This window comes from Propithecus coquereli, unplaced genomic scaffold (genome assembly GCF_000956105.1).
Source record: "Propithecus coquereli isolate 6110/MARCELLA unplaced genomic scaffold, Pcoq_1.0 Scaffold396, whole genome shotgun sequence".
NCBI lineage: Eukaryota > Metazoa > Chordata > Mammalia > Primates > Indriidae > Propithecus > Propithecus coquereli.
Window position 1 is genome coordinate 844,764 of NW_012149685.1, and position 24,226 is coordinate 868,989.

Sequence of the window (24,226 nt, forward strand, 5' to 3'; positions counted from 1 at the left end):
AGTCCGTGTTTCAAATATGTCCATCCTTCGGGTAGTGCGCATTGCACTCCTTGTGTATACAAATACCCGTCCCCTCCTCCCTCCTCCCCCCTACTTGAAATTTTTGATTATAGGATTGGTGCCTTTCCTGCCTTGATCTGGGATCTAGCACATATTAGGCATCCCAATAAACGCATCTAGCAAATATCTGACATACATTAGGAATCTAGTAAATGTTTGCTGAGATAATTGCAGTTGTAAAAGTAAGTGATGATAGCTTAGACTATGGCAGTAGCAGTGAGGATAAAAAGAAGTGAAAGATTGGGAAGATATTTAAGAAGCAGAATGCAAAAAAGTTGGTGATAAATTAAATCTGAGGTGGAATGGGAGCCTGTATGGGGGAAGGAGGTGTCTTGAAAGATTGCCAGATTTTTAATTTGTGTAACTAGTAGCCACATTGACCACCCAGCAGTGATGCCATAGAACTGACCCAAGGCACACATCATCTGCTTCTGTGACCCACAGAGGAGTGGTGAATCAATTGCTCATGTTTCTTGTTGCCCAGTCTCTCACTCATCCTTTTGTAGTGGATCATGTGGCTATTTCTTGATCTTTATTTGTTGCTCCTACTGCATGTTTTTATTATGAACCAAGAGGAAAAAGAGAATGCTCAGGCCTGCACCTGAACCATTTGGTCGATGTCCACCAAAACTTCGAAAATTTAATTCACTTATGACTGCTTTCCTTTTCATTAGCCCCAAATCCAAGCTCTTCTAGTCATCTTTTCTATTTCTTCGCTCATTCCACAATGTGCTGAACTATTTCCCTGGCCCAACTTCTCTCTCCTTTGCTCCCTCTGAACTCTTAGATTATGACTTACACCATGATCAACATCTTCATTGAGCCTCAGCCCCTTCACTGAATACTCCTTCTTCCCCTTCTCATAGACTCAACTAAAAGTTGGTTTTCTCCTGAGGTCATTTATCTTATAGCCTCTAAAAGTGGAGCATGCTGATTTTCTCACCTCTCCAGCTGATTAACCAGCTTCTGGGTTGGCAGGTGGGATTCTCGTCTTCCTTGCTCTCTAAATACTATTACTCTTCCATCATCCTGTAACACCCCTACTCATTTCATGATCCCTTCCCTAGTAGTAACATCTTTCTACTCTTTATCATACCATTCATTTACCAATCTCTTGAATGTTCCTTTTCTTTCATTAATGACTTTGGTATCTATCTAGTTGGTGGACTAGCTCTCAATCACATCACCTTCCATTTCTGATTTATGCTCCAACTTTCACTTTTTAGAGGTAATTTCCCTAAATTTCTAAGTAACTTGATTGTAGTGCTACTTCTTGACTCCTCTCTCCTCCTCCATTCTGGAGTAACCTTTTGGGAATGCCACTTCTTCTTGCTCCGTGCTTTTCTAGCTATAATCTTGGAATGTATCTTCATCATCATCCTGTGAATTTTGCATTTGTTTTCTGTGTTATATTCACTATTTTCTGGATGCCGTATATTTTTCTTTTCAAATTTATTCCTTCGGTTTGGTGGAATATATTGTCCATTCACTTGCTGAGGACGGATTTATGGTATGTACATTTTTTGAGGCCTTCCATGTCTAAAGCTGGCTCTATTTTACCCACAAACGATTGAAAGTTTGGCTGGATACAGACCTCTAGGTTAGAAATACTTTTTCTTTATAAGTTTGAAGGCACTTTTTATTTATTATATTTTCTAGTTTCTAAGGAAACCCAGTTCTATTCTTATTCAAAATCCTGTTTCACACCTACATTTTTCTACAGTTGAAAATTTTAGAATTTTATTTTATTCTCAGTCTTAAAAATTCATGACAATCTGTTTTGGTTTGCTTTTTTATCCATCACACTAGGTGCTGATGGGCCCTTTCACTCTGGAAACACTTATCCTGAAATTCTGTTAAATTTTCTGTTATTATTTAATTTATAATTTCTGCTTCCTCATTTTATAAACATTTTCTCTTTTCTGCAATTTATATTAGCTAGATGAAGGACCTATCTCTTAGACTTATGCTATAATTCAATTATTTTCTCTTATAGAACTTCCATGTTTTTGTCTTTTAATCTATTTTCTGGGTGATTTTCTCAACTTTATCTTCTTAATCCATGTACTAAATTATCTTTTATCTAATAGCATATTTTTACTTGCAAGAGTTATGTGTTGCTTCCTGAATATTCTTTTTTACAGTATCCTATTTGTGTTTCAGATTGCATATCATTTTCCTTTCTCTCAGAAGATATTAAATGTAGACTTTTAGTGTTTTCTCCCCTGGTTGCGGTGTTATTTGTGAGTTCTATTTTCTGTTTGTTTCTTTTGATCTTCATCTTTCATGGTAGAGGTTTTCCACAAATATCTGGTGATCCCAGATTGTCCTCTAATATTGAAGAGTGAAGCTCTTAAAAGCTAATTGGAAGCTTTGCACACTTGGTATGTTTTATTGCAAGATGATCTGGCAACAAGCCAAAGAATATTCTGGAAAAATATTCTGGAGAAGAATATTCTGATCTTCTGCCTGGTGTATAGCTATGTTACCTTATATATAAAGACTTTGAATTTTCTTATTTTCAACACTAAGTCTGTTCAGTTTCTTGTCTGATACCTGGTGTCTCCAAGATTCTATGGAGGTCTGTGGTGTAAATCAATTTTCTTATCTCTTTGTAGCTACTTTACAATGTAGCTAATAAGGTATTTTGCAACGTATGTGTATGTAAACTACATCTTCTTTCCCTGTCTTCTAAATTTTTGCTGAAGTTTCTTATCTGCCTATGTCTCCTCTTCTAGTTTTTCTGTCCTTGCAAGCATATATATTTTAAAATTCCTTTTAGCTTAGTGAAGTCTTGGTTATAAGAATAGGTAAATCAGGAAGGTGGGAGATTAACTTCCGTGTTTAAAGAAAGCTTTTATTTTAATCCCACTCATCCTTTTAATCCCTTTTTAGTTGACCTATGAGCAAGTAGTTCTGCATAGTCCTGGGCACAGAACTACATCCTCCTTTTGGAAACACTCTTTTCTTTGGCTCCCCTGACATCATACTCTTCTGACATTTATCTTTCCACTTTGGTTCCTCTTTTTCAGTATTTTGAGGAGGTGTCACTTTCTCTACCCAGACACTCAGATTTACAGTGTTAGAGTTTTCCCCTAGGCCTGTTGCTCTTCTAATTGTGTGCTCTTTTTCTTTATCATCTTGTTCACCTTTCCCAATTCTCACTTATTTAACATAAGTTAAATGGAAAGTGGATGGCTATAAAAATTTTTTACATCTAACTCAGATTTATTTCCCTCATCATTTCTACTTTACGTTTTATAGACATCTCAACATAACATGTTCATAATTGAAATGATGCTCTTGAGAGGTAGGTAGCACATCATCATTGTCAAGAGCTTGGACTCTGGAGCCAACTGCCTGGCTGTGTGACCTGGGGCACATTATTTTACCTCTATCAATTTCTTCATCTGTAAAATAATAAAGTACATACAAAACACTTAAAATTGTATCTTCAGATTTTAAGAGTACACTAAATGTTGACAATTACCATTCTACTCACATCTCCTCCTGTGTTCCCAATCTCAGGGAACAGCATTATCATTCACCTACTTTCTCAAGACAGAAATCTTGGCATCATTTTTGATTCCTCCAATTCTCTCACTTTCCACATTTAACAATCACCAAGTCTTAACCACACATAACTTAAACATTTCCTGAGTCAAGCCTGTTTTTCTTCATCTCAACTGCCCATTGACCTACTTCAGTCTATTATTATCTCTTTCCTGTGTCTGTCTTTTTATTGTTCTCACTCCACAATGCAGCTGGATGAACTTTTGAAAACATAAGTATAATTATGTCACCCTCTTGCTGCAAATACTTCACTGATTCCTCTCTGTCCTCAAGGCAAAGTCCAAAATTTTTAGTATGACCTAACAAGTGTGATATGGTCCCATTGTCTGACTCTTGCCTTCCACACTCACATTCAGGCCCCTGCCCAGCCTGGCCAGGTACCATTCTTCTCATTGCTTTCTGTGCTTGTTGCACTCATAGCTTCTTTTGTATTTCTAAGATTACGTGGTCTCTCTTATACTAGGGTCTTCAGAACCACGGTTGCCTATGCCTAGAGCAAAAGGGTACATTTACCTTGCCTTTTAAAAAATTCAAATTAAATAGAGAGAATAGCTTCTTCCTTTTCACCAAGGTAAGTTATAATTCTTGGAAATATGTCACAACCATATGGTGCAATTCACTTTGATCACGTTTTAATTACTTATTCAATATCAATCATGTTTACTAAATTGAAAGCTCTATGAAGATAGAGACCATGTCTAGCCTTTTCAAGAATGTATATTTCTGGTACCTTGTTTAGTATCTGGTTCAAAGAAGATACATTAAAATATTAACTATATAAGCAAAAGAATATGGGAGCTAAAGATGATTATAATTACTTTTATTTCTACAATCTTTGCAAAATTTCAAGCCAATTGACAATCTATTACCTTGTTTTTTTTCCTTGAGAAATAGACAGTTCATATATTATCTTCCACATTTTGATGATAAATTAATTAAGGTTTAGTGAGTCTGTAATGTGCATAAGGTCACACACAGAATAATTAGTGGACCTGGGCTTGGATCCCATGCCTCCTTAACCCAAAGCCATTGATTTTTTTCCATTAGCAGACTTTGCATTACCTTGATGATGTATATAGATCAGCATATAAGAATTTACAAAGATGTGAATTTACTAGCTGCTCTCTCTCTCTCTCTTTCATTTTCTCTCTCTCTCTCTCTCTCTCTCACACACACATACATATTTGACAGTGATTTATGCTTTGAATACTTTAAAGGTACAAAACAGAATGAGGAGGTAGCTATAAAGGAAATAACATTGTTGTCTTATCCAGTGATCAGTTTTAAAGAATTTTGTGAATATCAAAAGGATGGGAATACAGTATGGTAGAATAGAGAAAGTATTTCAGAAACTGAGTAGAGCACAGTACACAACCACAAATACATTACGCGTATGATAGAAGTACATGTTGCTTTTTTCTGAAACATGGCCACTGCCCAGTATACATCAGAGATATTTAGCTTCATACCCATTGTTTGGACTTGACTTGGTAGCAATCTAATTTCCTGTGTTACCACATATCCACACACATCCAAAAGAGGAATTCTTAGATTCTCAGTTTTCAAAAGGGTTGAAAAAGGCAAGAGGAAAACAGGTATTTATCTCTTTTTTTTAAGGCCCTTCCAGTAAATTTCTTGAAATCAAAGATAGAGCATCCTTTTCTGGATTCTCATGACACTACATGGATTCCTTTCTCTTTTGAATCTAAATTGAATACCTAAAGGGAAATTTTCTTTTTCTACAACCACAGTGTGCAGTCAATAGTCTCCCTTTCAATACTCTCCCACAGAGTCAAATGTATTTCAGTGGCAGTGCTTGCTAGCATGGCCTAACCTGGATGAAGTTACAGGAAGACTCATCTTGTTACATTCTTCAAATCCTTCCCTACTGATAATTTAAACCAAAGGGAATTTCAACCACTTGAGAATTATTCCTTCAGGATTTCACTCAAACAATAAAAAAATATCTAAACACTCAATTTTCAATACCTTTGCATTCTCTAGAATTTTAGATCAATGTCCATCCCTGTTATCCTTGCCTAATATTCTATACCTGGAAAGACAAAGGGACAAAGGGAAGTGCAATCTTTTCAAGATTTCTTGTGACAAATATTCTGGCTGTCCTCATACTTGGCACAGTCTTGCATTTTTTTAAGTAACAAATGTTTCTAATTTATTCCCTGAGAAGCCTTTTTCCTCACTAAGTGTACTATACCGATATGGAAACCTGCCAAATTTGCTCCACATTGTGTTTCAAAAAGCATCTTTAAAACCATTATCTAACCTCAAGTACATCTCTGAAGTCCCCTTACCTAGGCAATGTATGTCGTGATTCCAGGACTTTAAGCGGAGCCTCTGAGGCTTGTTTGTTTGTTTGTTGACTGTTGAAATGACTGCATTTCAGAACTACTCAGATTTCGTGGGCTTGTTTTCATCTTATCACATACCTGAAAATCTACAATTGCTGTACATGATTTGATTTGTGATCAATACAAGGAACCCAGTCTGTCTTCACTAGGATCAATGGACTGTTATTGAGACAAACCTCCTTGTGGTTTTTAATGCTGATGTTATCATATCAGCTATCAAAACAAGAAAAGAAGGAATTCATAGTGCCTAGTATCAAGAGGGAGCTTATTAAATTTTTCTAAGTTCTTCTTTAGACAAGTTACTTCCTTTAAGAAGAACAATGCTTCTGTTCTCTCTCTATACAGTATGCCCAGGAATTTTCATCTGTTCTCTCTCTATACAGTATGCCCAGGAATTTTCATCTATTGACTTCAGAGAGCTTCTTTCTATAAATGACTCCTAATTTAAAACCATCATTCCTGATTTTGGCTTCTTACTGCTTAATGAACTGCCAAATTTAAATAAAACTCCACTTGTCTAAGCAGAACTTGAAAATATGCTAAGCTCCTACTCCTTACTAGGCACTGTGCTTTCCTTCTTGATTTCTTGTTTTGATTAATAGTGCTTTAAATCTCTTAATTTTGTACCTTGAGTCATCTGCTCCTTCCTTTCCTTCTATATTAAATATTTTATGTCTTTCTTTTCCTTTCTTCACCATTCAGTCAATCTAGTTCAGACCTTTGCCATCTCTGAGTAGTACCGCCAAAAGGAATACTGTACAAAAGCTCAATTTTCCTAGACATCTTTTCTATACAATCATTTAGCCAGCAAATATTAATTAATTGTCTATTATGTGCTAGGTTTGGGGTTATATGCTGGGAAATACCAATGAGTAAAAGAGCTATAGTCCCTACTTTAATAAATTACAGGGTTGTAAGTATCAATATCAAATAAAAAGTTATTTAAATAAATCCATATTTTTAAATTATAATAATATATATAATATAAAAGAAAATATTAGAGTTTTATCTTTTTTATATATTGACACATACATTTAATATATCGATTAATCTCCTAAAATGCACGTCCATTTCCCAGTTCTAAAAGCTTCACCGAGTCTACATTTTCAACAGCAGTATTTCCCAGACTACGCTCCTGGGTTATCTCTTCCTCTTAGAAATAAGCAGTGTTCATTAGCATATTAGTAACTCAGAGATGTTGCTATGGTTTGAATGTTTGTGTCCATTCTAAAATTCATGTTAAAACTTAATCCTCATATGGTGGTATTAGGAGGTGGGGCCTTTTGAGAAATGATTAAGTCATGAGGACTCCATCTTCATGAATGGATTAGTACCTTTTAAAAGGGCTAGAGGGAACTAGCTCAGTCCCTTTTTGTCATTATGTCCCCTCACCATGTGAGGACACAGTGTTCGTCCACTCCAGGGCACATAGCAACAAGACATCATCTTGGAAGGGAAGACTGGGCTCTCACCAGACACCGAACCTGCTGGCACTGTGATCATGGACTCCCAACCTCAAAACTGTGAGAAATAAATTTCTATTATTTAGAAATTAATCAGTGTGTGGTATTTTGTTATAGCAGCACAAATGAACTACAACATAGGTCTTGCAATTAAAAAAACCTCTATGCTTGTCTTCATTCAAACCAGTGTTTCCTAAATAATTTTTTTAAATTAAAAAATTTAAAATAAAAATTACTGATATATAATAGTTGCACATATTTATGGGGTACGTGGGGTACATGTGATATTTTGATACATGCATAGAATGTGTAATGATCTCTCCTTATCATATCACATAGGTGAACAACTATACTTTAGTACTTCTGTCCTCTCTCCACATATCTTCTCTTGGAATTTTTGTCTACTGACTTATTTAAATATGCAAATACAGCTGTAAGGACAGTACAAAGCAAATTTTAGCATCAGATCAAAAGTAGCCAAAGTTCAGGGAAAAGTTCTAATTTAGTAATGAATTGTTCTAGCCATTTTCATTGAAGAGTCTGGCTTCCAGGCAAGAGGGAAACCTCAGCCAAGAGCAGTAAGAAGAACCAAATTTATGATCAGTAGGATACTCTCAAAGATCTAACTTTCGTAAGGTGATAACCTAAGGTAAAAACTTTTGGAATAATATCTGAAGGTTTTTTTATATAGAGACACAATAAAAGAATGAAGCAGAAGTAGTAGGAGAGAGGCTATTTAACTGACAGAATCTCAGGTTTGGGGGGTACCTCAGTCTAATCACTCATCTGATCCTTGAAATTACTCAGATGATGTTCTGAAACCTTTACATCTCCTGAGAAATTTCTATACTGTAGTATAAAAAGATTTGTGTTCTTAATGATGAGAGAGTTATCAACACAAAGATCAATGATAAAGCATGATCTATTGAGAAGGCAGGGATGTGTATAGTACATTTAGATGTGGCTTAATCAAGTATTTTATTTAATGAAAATCCATAGATGGTTAATATTTATTTTTGTACAAAGTGCACTTTATTTGAAGCACCTTACTCCATACCTTCTTCCAAAGATTTGAGTAGGAGCTTTAGCAGGCACTAGAGCATTTTCCAGGTAGTTGTCTCATCTCAGAGATTCTTTGCCTTTTGTGATGTGACAATGTCACTATGGTGCCCTTCACAAGGTATGATGAAAGACCCATCTTTTCAGTCTGATTTAAACAACTTAAAGAAAGCATTTTGAAATGACATTTCATGCTGCTTTATGCTCATTCTTCTATCATAACTATGGATAACTTCTGATATTGCCTATGTTTATTAATATTTTAGTTAATGCTTATGATGGTTGTACTTGTGCCTTCAGGACACTTAGAACAAATGCTGCAATTTTGAGAGTGAACTAAATAAACAGGGTTTGTAGTGATAATCTTTTAATCAACTAAGTTGCTTTGGGTATAAATCTAGGCAGTTGCTTTATAATTGGAAAGATTTTAAGAGATTCATGAAACATACAAGCCTGCTCGATGTCACCCTCAGGCTGAAAGAAGAGTTAAAAGAAGAATTAATTTAAGAATCTTTCTGCAAGGAAGTTAAAGGCATGTGAGAATTTATTTGCAAATTGAACAATTGTTAAATGAAAGGTTCATGAAACCATGAAATGGCAGAATCTCAGGCTCATTTTAAAACTGAATGATTTTGTTACAATTCTGAATTTTTTTCGTAGTCTGTGATATAGGATCAAAAGTACAATTTCAAACAATTTACCACATTCTCAATATTTAAATACTTATCTTGATTTCATTTGATAAGTAATAAATACCATAAATAAAATTTGTTCATTTCTTACCGAAACAAAATTGAATTGTTACTGAATTATATTATTTAGAAGATGGTGAAAGGTAACAAAATTCGAGGGAATTAAATTTTGCAAGGAGTATTGGAAGAGGCTTAAAGGAGGCAGGTAAGCTTGCAGAATGAAAAGAGCATGCTCAAAGAACGGGGTCCTGCTGGTGGACAAAATATAGTTCACTAAACTCACATTGCTACCAGACTAAGCATTTCTAAAATGCAAATCTGACTGTACATAAAATGCTTCACTGGCTTTATGCTATCTTCACTATCAATCCCACACTGCTGAGCTGGCACACAAGCCTCTGCCAGGACTCTCCTCTCCTCTAGGACCCACACAAGCACCTTATCTTCCATGCCTGCGTGCCTTTGTAGTTTCCGTTTCTTCTTCTGTATATCTTGCCTGCTCACCTTTCCTGAATTACTTTCCTTTATCATCTTAAACTAAACTCAAGGATGAGCTTCATAGAAAATTTTCACTCTATCCCTGTTATTGTTTGAATGGTGTCCCCCGGGCTTCGTGTGCTACATCCTAACCCTCAGTACCTTAGAATGGGACCTTATTTGAAAATAGAGCAGTTGCAGCTGTAGTTAGTTAAGATGAGTTCACTCTGCAGTATACTGCAATATAACTGGTGTCCTTATAAAAAGAAGGCCTAGGAAAAGATAGATGTGCATAGAAGGAAGATCATGTGAAGAGACACAGGGAGAAGACTACCCTCTACAAGCCAAGGAGAGAGTCCTGTAACAACAGATCCTTCCCTGTCAGCCCTCAAAAGGAACCGGCAGTGATCACACCTTGATTTGGGGCTTTTAGCCTCCAGAACTATGAGACAACACATTTCTGTTGTTTAAGCCACCCAGTCTGTGGTATTTTGTTATGGCAGCCCTAGAAAACTCATACAACCCCCTGTCTTTGGCTTCCGAGCAAAGGTTAGGTGGCTCTTCTCTGACATCTATAGAACTTAGGGCCTAACTCTGCCACAGATTTATTACAGTTGTTTCCTTATCAATCTCTTGAGGTAGCATTAGCTCTTCATTAGACTGACTTTTATTTGTAAAAAAAAAAAAAGACTCAGTCTTTTATTTGTACCCCTAATACATAACAGAGATTACATGGCAGACACACAATATGTTCTCAATGAAATTCTCTTTTGTACACATTAATGTATAAACAAGTGAAGCAAAGATGAAAATTTTGTTTGACCTTAACCTCACCAATCCATTGAAGAGGATTTAAAACTATAATTTCAGATGCAGGTAAAAAATGCCCAATAACGGTATAAAACTAGATATTCTGGAGAACATACATGACACCACTGAGAGAATAAAGCCAATAGGGTGCCCCCCACACTTTTTCAGGAAAAGGAAAAAAAAAATGACTCCTAGTATTTTTAAGCAACACACATAGTGACTATAATAAACTATTTGAACCTAAAAATTTGATCCAAAGAGTTAGATAAAGATTTCAGAAGGGTCTTGAAAAAGTGATATGATGACTTCATATGGAAATGATGGGTGTTTCTCATTCAGGAGAAGTAGTTCTAATGGAAAAGAAAGAACACTCTGTGTTAATATGGATATCCTAAAGTCATCATGGAAGTTAATTCAAGAACTGTTGAGACAGGATAAAGATAGAAATTATATTACCTTAAAAGTACACTATTAACCACTAGATCATGTGAAATATATCTGGGTGATGCTTTACTAATGAACATTATTACATTGGCACAGAGACAAGAAATAGGAGTAATGAAAGAACTATTTAGACATTTTGGTCACATAATTCAGCTTCATCAGAATTTCACTATTTAAAATTCTACTTTTTTTAAAATATAAAGTAATACATGTTAATTATTAAGAATTTGGAAAATACAGGAAAGTATAAATAAGAGAAAAAAATTTACGATACTCTTGTCATCTGGAAATAAAGCACTGTTACCATAGTGATGTATGTCCTATCATTCAGACTCTAAGGTTGCACTCCAAATACACACACACACACCCCAACACACACATACCAATACACATACATATCATTAAGATCAAATGTATTGTTTTGTGTCATGCTTTTTAATTTAGCATTATTCTGTGAACATTTTCTCATATCATTAAATATTCCTTGAAAAATACTTTTTGAAGACTATGAAATATTCTGCTGTGAATATGTCTACTAATTTATTTGGCCAGGCTTCTTCCCATACTAGGAATTTATATATGTTTACCATTTTTGCAAATTATAATTAATGCTTTGATAAACAACCTCAAATATAAATTCTTGTGCATTTACTAGGTAAAAAGGATTTCAACACTTTTATTCTTCTTGGTAAATACTGCAAAACTACTCAATTATTTTTACAATTGATATTCCCTGGAGTATTGTATGTGAATGTTCATTTTCTTGCATCATTGTCAGCAGATGTTATCAGTTTATTTTCAATTTTTGTTAGTTTGGTGGAGCCAAGTGTAATTTAAGCTGTTTTTTTTATTTTATTTTATGTGAATTTGAAAGCAGTCACTGTTTATTAACTGACCAGATTACAAAACTAATCATGATAGATACATTAGTTCATTCTTCTAATAAGCCTGTTGATCTGGTCTTCCCTGTTACCAGCATTTCCACCTTCTACAAAATGGGTTGTCTTTTTCTTCATTACACTTGAAGGGCCACAGGAAGTTATTTGCTTCTTTGAAGCGTTTTCCAACAGCATAAATCTCATGAATCAGATCCTCCATGCAGATGATGTCATATTTTCCAAGAGATCGAGCAAAGTGTTATCTATCAATGCAATTCCTTCTTTTTGATTTTGCCATAACCACGCTTGTAGGTTAGTTCATTTCCTGACTTTATGTTTGGGTACCCCCATGCAATATATGGTTCTACAGTCCTCAGCATGTTAGTTGGAGCCTTGTTGAGCTTAACAAAGGATCCATTGAAGATCTGGTGAAGGCAAAGAAGCCGCAACACCTTTCAGACCTTTGGGCTCACACCACTGATACCTCTGATCCTGATGACAAACACCAATTAGGGTAGGCACAGGTACATAGAAGTTGCCAGCTTTTCTTGCCACCCTAGCCATTCGGATCTCAGTTCTGTACATACGCCTATATTCCTATAATGCTTAGCTTTTTCATAGATAAGCTTCCTCCTTGCCTTTCGAAGCATCTTTTGGGCAAACTTCTTTCTCAGGCGCTTGATCTTCATTCAGCTGTGCGAAATTCCTTTGCTTTTTCTTAAGGATTTCTGGCACAGCAGGAACTTTCCTTTTCTTCTCTTCGATACCCTCCATGATTCCAGCCCAAAAAAAGCTAAGCTGCTTTATATCTCTTTATTTATTCTGCCTTTGATTATGTTTATAAAAATCAGTTTATTGATTAAGTCAATGGAGTACAAATAAGAAACACTTTATTTTCACCAATCACTGCCTTTAAACATCATTTCTGGGAATTCCCTTCTCACCTCCTGAACAAGATCATCTGACAATCCCATAGCTTCCTATTTTAGTTACTGGAACAGTCTTCATTTTGATAAGTAGGACAATCCTCAGGTATAGTTCCAGCACAGTGTTTGAATAATCCAGACATTTTTGGAAGTTTACTATTGGCCATGGCTTCTGAGCAGGTGGATCCATTATAAGAGAACCATGTAAATGATCAAATAAAGGGTGCATTTTTATATATGGAAGACAAATAGAGTTTATAGCATTTTACCATGTTATCTCTCATTTGGTGTGTGTTTTCAGGTAAGTGTATTTACAATAACATGAATAAATGGGGAGAAAAATATTACTAAGGTTTTGTTTTTCATTGTCCCTAATGCACCCTTTCAAATGGAAATGTTTCTGTTGAGTGAGCTTGGCATTTTGCACTAAGACTTAGATCAAGAATATTTAGGTTTCTCACTGACACAGAATGCCACAGACCAAATAATTCTTTTAGTAATATAAATTTGATTGTTTTACTTTTTTTCATGAATCCAGTTAGAACTCAATCCATCTCTGGCAATTATACTGAGATTAACATATGAATGCAGTCAGGGCAAATCTTCTTTCTATTTCACATTTTCTAGACATATGGAGAACAAAAGAAGGTACAGAAATGAACATTAAAGGAGATAAAATACACCTGGTTTCTCATTAAGTAGCAACAACTATTTTCCTAGACTGGCTCTGAACCAAAAGCCAAATCTAATCTGAGCAGACAAGTAACATAATTTCATCATTCTCCTGGGCCATCTAGTTGGTTTTTAAGGACAGTAGAAAAAAAATCATTAAATGAGTTTATATGCACTGTGCTTGTGTGTGTATAAATGCATGTGTTGAGAGCACGCTGTATTGAAACAGGGGGAAAGATGGACACTTTGGAATAAGTGATTATGCTAGATAATTCAGTCTTCTCTTTATCTTCTTAGATTAGGTATTTCATTTATATTTTAAAAATATATTTTCCCCAACCATAGTAAAGGGAATATATTTAGTATAATAAAAATTTTTCTGCTTGTCTCAGAGTTATCATGAGTATTGGTGGGCTGTTTTGTAAAGATTATAATAGATTTAATTGGGTAGGGCATAGTAATTGAAGGGTATTTTATAATTTTTAAGAAATTTTCTGCTTTTAAAAAGAAGTATAGTAAATAGATGCAATCATACAATCTCAATATCAGAGTAACAGAGAAAAGACTTTTTCTTGTTAAAAGTTTGTATTTCAGGTAAGTCTCACAAAATTATTTGCCTCAATGAATTTCTCCCTCTCTACAGACTCTTATTCATTACTATTTTAATTTTCCTTTAAACTTACAACAATGTTTAACACATACTTTTGCTATTTTCTTCCCCAAATCTGACCTCCTTAAGGCACTTCCAACTTTCAGTGAATGAGTTGCCATTCCTCCATCTCCTGCACTAAAACTTTGGAAGCATAATTTACTGTATATTTTGTATCATTTTTTCACTTTCAATATCACAAATAAGTCAGATTTTTAAATGTGGCTCCTTCTCATTGTAACATTGCTGGAATGTTTGATCATGTTGCCTTTTTCCTCTTGCTTTGACTTCTTAAATAGCTTTCTAATTGGCTTCCTCATCGCCTACCATAGAAATGCTGTCAACTTCTTCCCACCTAACACACATCCACAATGCCTTTGCATTCTTCCACGCTTTTGCAAATGATTTTCTATGCCAGGAATGATCTTCATTCTTTTCTTAACTTGGAGAAATCTTAATCATCCATCTTTAGGACATTCCAAATGTCACTCCCTCTGCAAATCTTTTGCAACTTCCTCAGGACGTAAGTTATTCTATTCTTGTGCTCTGAGAGCACTTTCTAACATCTATTATGGTAACTCTCAGACTCTATCTGAGGATTTATACTGACCCTAATCTGCTCATTCCTGACCAAGACAGACAATTCCATAATTCTGTACTTTGAAAGTATCCATCCCTAGCCAGCTGATGATTTGGATTTCTTTTTAAGTTTCTTCAGAAAGAAATGTTCAAGCATGTTTATGCTTTATTATATATTACATATGAGTGACTTCTAAATAATGAATCATCTTTCTCATGAAACGTCTTCTATAGCAACGTCTATGTTCTAAATAACATCCTGGTAGGTTATAATAAATATGACCAGACACCAACTCTGTTTTCTTTAACAATAGAATATCTTACTATTGTTACTAAATCTATGGCTAAGAAATATTTTTCTGCCTTGAGTACAAAAAAGTATATAAAAATTAAAAAAATTACTTGTCATTTATACATTACAATTATGCTCTGTAAATAGTAAGGGCATGTTTCATAAAGTTAAAGGCACTAATACAATTACGTTTTTAGTCAAAAAGATTCAAAATAATGAAGGTCTATGGAATGTCTCTATAGCTAATAGTCACCTTATTTTTCTACTTTAATCTGAGAATGGTTGAGCATACTAATGCAGAATTTGGTAAGCATTGTTAAATAAGCAAGTCTCATATCCCTAATTATTCAGAGCTGGTTGCTGAGATATCTCATAATATATACACACATGACCCTCCCCCACACACGCACATAAATATTTTCTAATGACTATCTAATCTTAAGATATTAAACACATCCAAAATAAAATATATGAGCATATAAAATTATTTTACTCATAAAAATATTTTGCACTAAAATTACTATTGGTTTCAAAATCTTTTCACTAAAAATATACTCTGTTACTTAGCTATGATTTGTATAAAACAGCTTATGTATACTTATAAGTATATATTAAGACACCAGAAAACCTGCATTCTAATCCTGATTCTAATGCAAACAAGTAAGTGTCCTAAACGATAGATAAAATAATAATTTTTGACTGGAATTGTTCATATTTTTTCCAAAAGTAATACTTATGATTCTAATTATTTCATATACCTGGCTCTGCTTTATTCCATTTAGAATCTGTAAGGATTTTAGGATGTTTTCCTTCTGAGTTTTTGTGTTACATAACTAGCATAAACACACACATATAGTTCTTATATTTTTTAAATCTTAGAACCACTTTCTGACTAATTTGTATTGGCTTAAACAAGATGAAAGTGCATCTTGAAATGTGCTGAGGGTTCTAAGTTGGGGGGAAGGATCTGATCAGATTTGCATTTGCATCTTGCTGCTCTGTGGAGAAGAGTTTGAAGAAGGTTGGGAAATCAGTCAGGAGGCTCCTGAATTAGCTGCAGTTGGAAAGGAGGTAGAGAAGAAAGGAGTGCACATAGTAAAAAATTAAGTAAATAAATAAATAACCAAATTACGGTTACAGTCAGTAGGACTTGGTGATTGGCTGGTCTTGGTTGGTAAATCTTTTCTAGCTCATTCCTATACTGATTACCTTTGGAGGCTAGTAGAATTGGGTTACTATTTCTTCCATCTCCTCCTCATGCCTGTCTCTGTTCTCTATTTCTGTGGCTAATCATTGTTAAACGTCTGCTTCTACCACTAGTTCTCATCTACACTGCATTTTGGAGGTTTCTACCTTTCCTGCTAGTCTCTAGCATCTTTTTGTGGTTCATGATTCTTTTCTTCTCTTTTGGTTTCCCATTTTTTTCCTGCTCTTACTCACTCCATCACCTCTTAGGTTACATGTCACCTCCTCTGTGAAGTTTTCCTGGATTACAGAGTTGACAGATACAGCAAACAAACAAACAAAAAAGCAAAAACAATCAAATAACGAAAAACCCAGGATTCCCAATTAAATTTAAATTTCAGATAAACAATGGATAGTATAAGTAAACCCCATTCAATATTTGGGACTGTAGTCCCCAACCCCTGGGCCGAGGACCAGGCCACAGAGCTCCCCTCTACACTACCATCCGTGGAAGTTGAATGAAAGAAGCTTCATCTGTATTTATAGCCTTATAGCTGCTGCTTTCCTCCCCATCGCTCACATCATTGCCTGAGCACCCTCCCCCTTCCCACCCACACCCCCACCCTGAGTCCATAGAGTCTGTGGAAAAATTATCTTCCATGAAACCGGTCTCTGGTGCCAAAAAGGTTGGGAACTACTGATTTGGGACACATCTATACTAAAAATTTTTCTGTTTTTTTTTTTTTTGAAATTCAAATGTAACTGGTCATTCTATATTTAATCTGGAAGGACTAGATTGGGAGCTCCTGCTAAATACTCCTACACATTTCAGAGAACTCAGCACTTTCCAGTTCATGTAGTATAATTGTTGAAATGACTCCCTTCTCCACTAACCTATAGAATAGCATCTACATCTATCTGCCTTTCATCACTGTAGCTCCTCCAGTGTCTAGTGCAATGTCTGGCATATAATGGATACTTAATAAATATTTCTTGTATAAATTTATGAATGAACACTTCTACTAGTCTGCTCTGTTTGGGGTGTTGGCAATTGTCATGGACTGAGTTAAATCCCCCTGCCCTCACAACTTCATATGTTAAAGACCTAACTCCCAATGTGACTGTATTTGGAGACAGGGGCTTTATAGAGGTAGGTAAGGTTAAATGAGGTCATAAAAGTGGAGCCCCAATCCAAAATGACTGCTGTCCTAATAAGTAGAAGGGACACCAGGGATGTGTGTGTACAGAGAAAAGGCCATGTGAGGAGACAGTGAGAAGGGAGCCATCTGTAAGCCATGGAGAGAAGCCTCAGAAGAAGGCAACCTGATGGCACCTTGATCTTAGACTTTCAGCCCTTAAAACTATGAGAAAATAACTTTCTGTTGTTTAAGCCACCCAGTCTGTGGTTTGTTGTGGCAGCCCTAGCAGACTCATCCAGCCATCTTTGTTCTGTACAGCTATCATAAATGTACTCCTTTCCTTCTACTTAGAAAACTGACCAATCATACAGAAAAGCCTCTAACCTCTCATCCTTTGTTAATTTTCTCCATTTGGTTGTTCTCTACATTAGAGCCCCTTTTCTGATGCTGCTCATATCCGTGAACACTGGGTAGTTATAAAACCAGATTCTGACTAATGGATGACAAGAGCATTTTTTTTTAACTATAAACTTGTCAAGTGAATTCAGTTTGCCTGATGATAATTCTTTGTATAATAGCATAAACCAGCAGCCAGTTTCTTCTCTGGGGATTGATATCTTGAAAATTCAGATTTATAGTTACCATTGTACACAAATTAAACTTGTTTTTGGCAAAATATGACTTTATATCTTTAATCACTAGCTTCTCATTAAATTAAATGAGATGTAAATTACCTAGCACAATTAACCAGTAAATTGTCCAGTTAACCAGTAAATAGCCTACTTCTCCTTTGATAATAAAAATGTAAATACCATTCGAAACAGTGGAAAAAAAGGAACACAAAGGCTTACAGTCAAATCAATTAACTTTCTCAAAGTGTACTCCCAATCTTATTACAATCTTGTGCTCTTTGATGTTGTATCCATTCTGAGACTGTACAGTTTAAATCATTCTGTAGCTCTTAAGCAGGTTTGGCAGTAGAAAGATGGCCTCAAGCCGTTCTGATCCTTGGTGGATGGGAAGCATTTCTTCTTCTATACTCCTGGGCTTACAGCGGACCTGCTGAAAGCCCCATGGCTGTCCCCTTCTATGACTAATACCTTTAATTATTGTGCTTACCTTCCTTATCTTGGCCTGCCTTCAGCTAGCCCCCCAAGAAAACCAGGAAAAACTGTATGATTTATATTATATTTACTAGCTAGTGCCTGTCCCTCTATCTTTCCTTTTCCAAGTCAGAGAAGAATGAATATATGAAAAAAAGCAACTTGATTTTCTTTCACCATGTCCCTATACATAAACTCAACCTAATCTTAACAGTATTTATTCCTGTCAGCATCATTTCACCTCTGGTTACCATAGTGACCAGCTACCACTATCTTGCTTTTAGACAAGCCTTTCAAATCCTTTTTATTGTTCAGTACAGGAATTTTACATTATACCTAGTAACCTAAAAGCTGCTATTTTTGACATAATGATAGTCTGATTTTCCTCTCTAAGGGATTTCTCACTTGGCCATCTTTTTCTACGTCCTGTTTGTTTCCAAGCTATTAAGAGTCCCTCAAAAACTTGCTCCTGCCTATCTACTTTTTTTCTGAGTCTCCAGGGTCCATTTAAGTTTTTTTTTTTCTCCAGCTGCCAAGACTCAAATTTGTAATTCCTGATAGTTTCTTAAGTGAAGCAGTTTAGCTCTTTCTGTGTCTTATTTCTCTCACATAAGCTACCCCTGGGGTTGGGGGCGCCTTGCCTTTACAACTAACAGATCCACTAGTGTGTTGTTTTTGAATAAAAATAGCCTTTCTTTTTCCCTCTCTCAAAGGGGTATTATTCAATTTCCCTAAGAAACTGGTTCAAACAGCAGCCCACTGATAAACTAACACTGTGTATAATAAGAAAAACACATAAAGGCATTTTTTTTTAAGGGTAGGCTTTTTGTTTTGAAGAGTTTGATTTCGTTTCGATTTTGTAAGATACTTGATAAACTGGCAATAGAAAAACACAGAAAGAAGTAATATCTTGCAGAAAAATACTGAAAAAATATACCTGTGTCCTTTTCAGAGGTCTTATAAAATACTCAATTGCAGATCAGTACCCGCTCTGGTACAGTTAAAGCAGAATGGTGAGTGGCCTAAGAAAGGATAAGATCAGGGTTCAAATACTGGCTCCACCAATTACTAGCTCTGTCTTTCTAGTTACCTTCCCAATAAAATAGCAATATTCCCTTCTAAATAGGACTGACCAAAGTAATTAATGTAACATTTCTTATTAGAACTCAGTATATTTTTCTTTTCCTGTGGTCTCAGTAAGACATAGCTGGCCCTCCTTAAGAGATTCAGCCCCTTATTTGGCACTCAAAATGGTTCTCAGTAAACCCAGATAAATATATGTCACCCTCTGGAATAAAATTAAGGCAGTTTCTGCCAAAAAAAAATCAGATTTGCTGTTGGATAAGTGCAATAGAGTCCACAATCAAACTCCCTAGGGTAAAGTTGTGAAATAAATGTAGACGAAAACCCATACTTCCCCTTCCCTCATGTCTGAAAAAAGCAACAGAGCAAATTCCAGGCTTAATATTTATTAAAAGACTCTTAGCTTCTTAGTCTTTAATCTAAAACTCCAGTATGAGACTGTGGTGAGTTCCAGGATGTGGGGGCTAATCAAAGAAATGACATGACCACCAGATGGCAGTATTGCACAACGAGCTTTATTAGGGGTCACTTGGACAGGTTTGTAAGAGTTATGGGAAGAGTCTCACACTGGGAGACCTTCCAAACACTGTGTCAGGGACCGCCACACAGACGGGGACTAGGGCAAGGGAACTCTGGGAAAGAGGGAAATTGGACAGGAGGCTTATATGTCTAGTTGATGTTGCTCAGCAGCCAAGTGGGGAGTCTCTGGGTCAGAAAGCGACAAGGGGTAGCAGCCCTTTGAGGTCTTTTGCAGCCTTAGAGCATGTTCTGTCTATGGTTAGCAGATGGTAGGTGAAGTTTTGTGGCGCATACAAAGCAGCAAGACTCTAAGTAGCTAAAACTATGACTATTTGAGCAACATGTAAATCAATTAGATGCGTAAGAATTTGAGTTTGGCACCGGCAGGCTTTGAGCTAGCTGTGAAGAAATAAACAACATGAAGACCAATACAAAAAGGTCACCTTCAACTCCTTTATATAAAAAGGACTCCTACTTTCACAACCTTTAAATTAATTCCAAGACTGATAATATGAAAGGCAATGTCAAGATGATGATGGTGATAATAATAATCGTGATGGCTACGCTAATTAGCTGAGGCCTACTGTGGATCTTACATCAAGGACGCAGAGCAGGCAGCTTTGTCCCCTTCGTACAAATATGGCAACGAAGTCCCAAAGCCGTGAATGAATCCACATTCAAATAGGTGATGGTTTTACTTTAAAATCTGTATTTATCCACTACACACACAAGAATGGACAATCACATTAAAGTTAATGAAAATTTTCCATAACTTTCCAGATAGAAATTTTTATGTCTCAGATGTTTTGTCCCTCTGAAAGAGAATCATTATTTAACTTATTCACAAACACTGATGAAATATTTTTGAAAACTGCCTTTTGCTGATCTAAAATATCTCATTGTCATTGAAATGCTATTGGATTGTGTTAAAATATGAAGAAAACATTAAGTAATTTTTATTTGTGTAAAACACTAAAAAATAGAAAAGTAGTAATTACAAATGAAGTTCCTTGGTTTCTCTTTAAGAGGTGAAGATACAGCAAAGTGACTTAGCAATGTTGAAATATTAAACATCCTAGACCATGTTACTGAATAAATCAATAATTTTCTATTCTTAGTATATCAGTAAGAAAAAGTAATCGAGTCTCATTGGAATTTACAAAGCAAGTTGTATAACACTTCTGCAGCGTTTAATCTCACAAATTTCAAATGCCATTTTTGGAAGGAGAAAATTATGAAGTAATTAATTTCAACATGTTATGGTGAGACTCGCAGAAAAGCATCAAAATCATTATTTAAAAAATAATAGAACAATGTAATATTACTAAATATATACATCTTCCCCAATGGCATAATTTTGAACATTTTTACCAGCCAAAGTGTGCCAGTTTTACAATCGCACTTCTATTGCTTTCATTGAATTTTTAAAAATTATTGAATTAAAAATGAACCCATGAGTCCACAGTGATGAGGGGTGAGGTAGGGAGAGAGAGACAGAGACAGAGAGAGACAGAGACAATGATAGAGAGATTGAAAAGGAAGCTTCTTGAAAGAATGCTAATACAATGTAGAAAAATGAATAGACTATGTTCATTTTGCAATCTTTAATGGAATTCAGACAAGAATCGTCAATGGATGCTGTAACTATTGGGTACAAAAGTTGTTGGGAGTCAGGATATTCACGTATTTTCAAAACCCACACATTATTTACTTATCTATTATAGTTATTTACTAATTACATAGAAGGAAATGTACAGTGGAGGAATTTAGCACCAACTCAATTAAGTGGTCAAATTTAGTATCACCAATTGTAGTACAAATTGATATTGTGTGTCTTCTGATGTGATATAAGAATCATACAGCACGAACCATCTAGTAGTTTTGCCCAAATGGATAATCTAAATATAATAATGAGGAAATGATTAACAAATCCAGTATATGGACCTTTTAAAAGATGATTGGCCAAGAGTTTTTTAAAAAGTCAATGTTATGAAAAAAATATATACTGAAGAAATTCAGAGACATTATTATAGATTAAGAGAAGAGAGGGACAAAATGACCAGATGCATATACGCTGACTGGATTAGAAACAAAACAGTCATAAAACTCATTTGGGAGACATTTGGGGAAATTTAAATGTGGATTACATAGTGAATTATGTTAAGTAATTATTATAAATTTTCTTAGGCCTGTCGTGGTTATAAAAGACACTGTACTTAATTTAGAAGAGGTAAAGTGAAACATTTAAAGACAAAGTGTCATAATGTCTGCAATTTAGATTAAGATAATGTGACTAAATGTTGACAATTGTTGAATCTAGGTAAAGAATATATGACTACTCCTTTTTCTATTTTTAATACTTTTTTATAGGTCTGAAAATTCTGAAAATCTAGAAAATATTTTATTATTCTCATGATACTTCTTTGTATATTGTCATTGAACAAGTATGCTATTTATCCACACAACTTTAAAAATTATTTTTCAGTCATTTTGTCTATAGTGCACTAAAACTGGAGTAAAAAAATGTCTCCAGCATAAAATCAAATTATCAATATGAATAGGAAATAAAGGAATAGGAAGTGAAGAGTCCGAAACTGTTATTCGGAAATTTTACTTGAACAGTAATTCTACCCTTGAAAATCTACCTAGAATTAAATGTGTACAAAGTCAGGCATGATTGCTTATAAAGGCAAAGAAAACTTAGAAGAGCTCAAAATGTAGACAGGGAGGGTTGGTTAAATAAATACAGAATGCACTTATAATGAAATATTATGCAACTATTAAAATGATGTTGTAGATGAATACTTTGGCTCATGTTGCTCTCTTTCATTCAGAAATAATATTCATGTAAAATCCACACACTGCATTAGTATTTGTAATTTAAAATCGATTATATTTAATGATAAAATCTTTATCATATATTGCTAAAAGCAAAAAAAATCTCAAAAATTTCATATTGAGAATTATTCTTTCTCATAGGTGAGTGTGTGTATGTGTGCTCAGATAGAGGTATTGAATTTTTTTTTTTTTTTTGAGACAGGGTCTCACTATGTCACTCAAGCTGGAATTCAGTAGTGTGATCATAGTTCACTAGAGCCTTGAATTTCTGGGCTCAAGCAATCCTCCTGCCTCAGCCTCCCACGTAGCTGGGACTATGGGCACATGCCACCACACCTGGCTGATTTTTTTTATTATTTTTTGTGGAGATGGGGTCTTGCTATGTTTCCCAGACTAAACTCTTGGCTTCAAGCAATCCTCCCACCTTGGACTCCCAAAGTGCTAGGATTATAGGCAGGAACCTCTGCACCCAGAGGTAACTGAAGTTTAATAGGGGTTATCCCTGATGGCTTACGGATGCTTTAAATTTTTTTTATTTTGACTATATGTATTTTCTAACTTTTTAACAATGACCATTTTGCTTAATAAGATTAAAAATTAATATAAAACAAAAAAAGTTAAACAGGAGCTTGAATTCTTGATAAATACATGTGACACTCCCAACTTCAATCCCCTGCCATTTGTGCCACTTTTATGTGCCGCTCCAACTTCTGCAATGTTTCTTATTACAAATAAGAGCACCATCTCATCAACTCAAACTTATATTTATGATCACCTAAAAACTGCTGTAGGGTGAGTTAGGGGACACTAACCCCCGCTAAGTTGCTTGATGGTAGATAAGTACAATTAACCATAGCCAGAAAGCATGATAGACTGATTTCTGAGATGGAACACTTCTCATACAGATGCATAAATCTGATACAGTAAAGCCAAATGCCTTTGGAAAAAAAATGACATTTTTAGCAAAGGCACTGTTTCTCTGCATAAAAACAGGTGCAGTATGGAGAAACAAGTGCAAGAGATTTTTAGAGCTAGCAAAGAAGGGTTTGATAGTTTAAAGAAGAGCAATGTTGGGCATGACATAAAATATCATAATTCAGGGGAAACCTGAAATCATAGCAGAGGAGGCTCCAATTTACAACAAAAATTTTTACCATTCTTCAGAAATTGAATGTCCCTTGTAGCTAATATAGATGAATCGGGTACTCAGTTAATGCAAATAAGAAAACGTGAGTTGAAAATAACAAATAATTAAATCATGTTATTATCCTTGTGTCTTGGACAACTTAAATAAAATTACTTCATTGACTTAATTTTACACTCTCTTCTTTGTCCCTCAGTGAATAATGTGCCATTTCATAGAATCTGAAGAAAGTCATGTTCACAGAGAAGTGGAACAAGGACCAATTATAAGCT

At 35.2% G+C, this 24,226-nt stretch overlaps 1 protein-coding gene and 1 pseudogene across 1 annotated transcript in view; both read right to left on the reverse strand.

The window, feature by feature from the left end:
- Positions 1 to 24,226, reverse strand: part of LRRC7 (leucine rich repeat containing 7) — a 571,016-nt gene that overhangs the window by 355,284 nt on the left and 191,506 nt on the right. The window lies entirely within an intron of this gene.
- Positions 11,874 to 12,599, reverse strand: LOC105817063 (annotated as a pseudogene).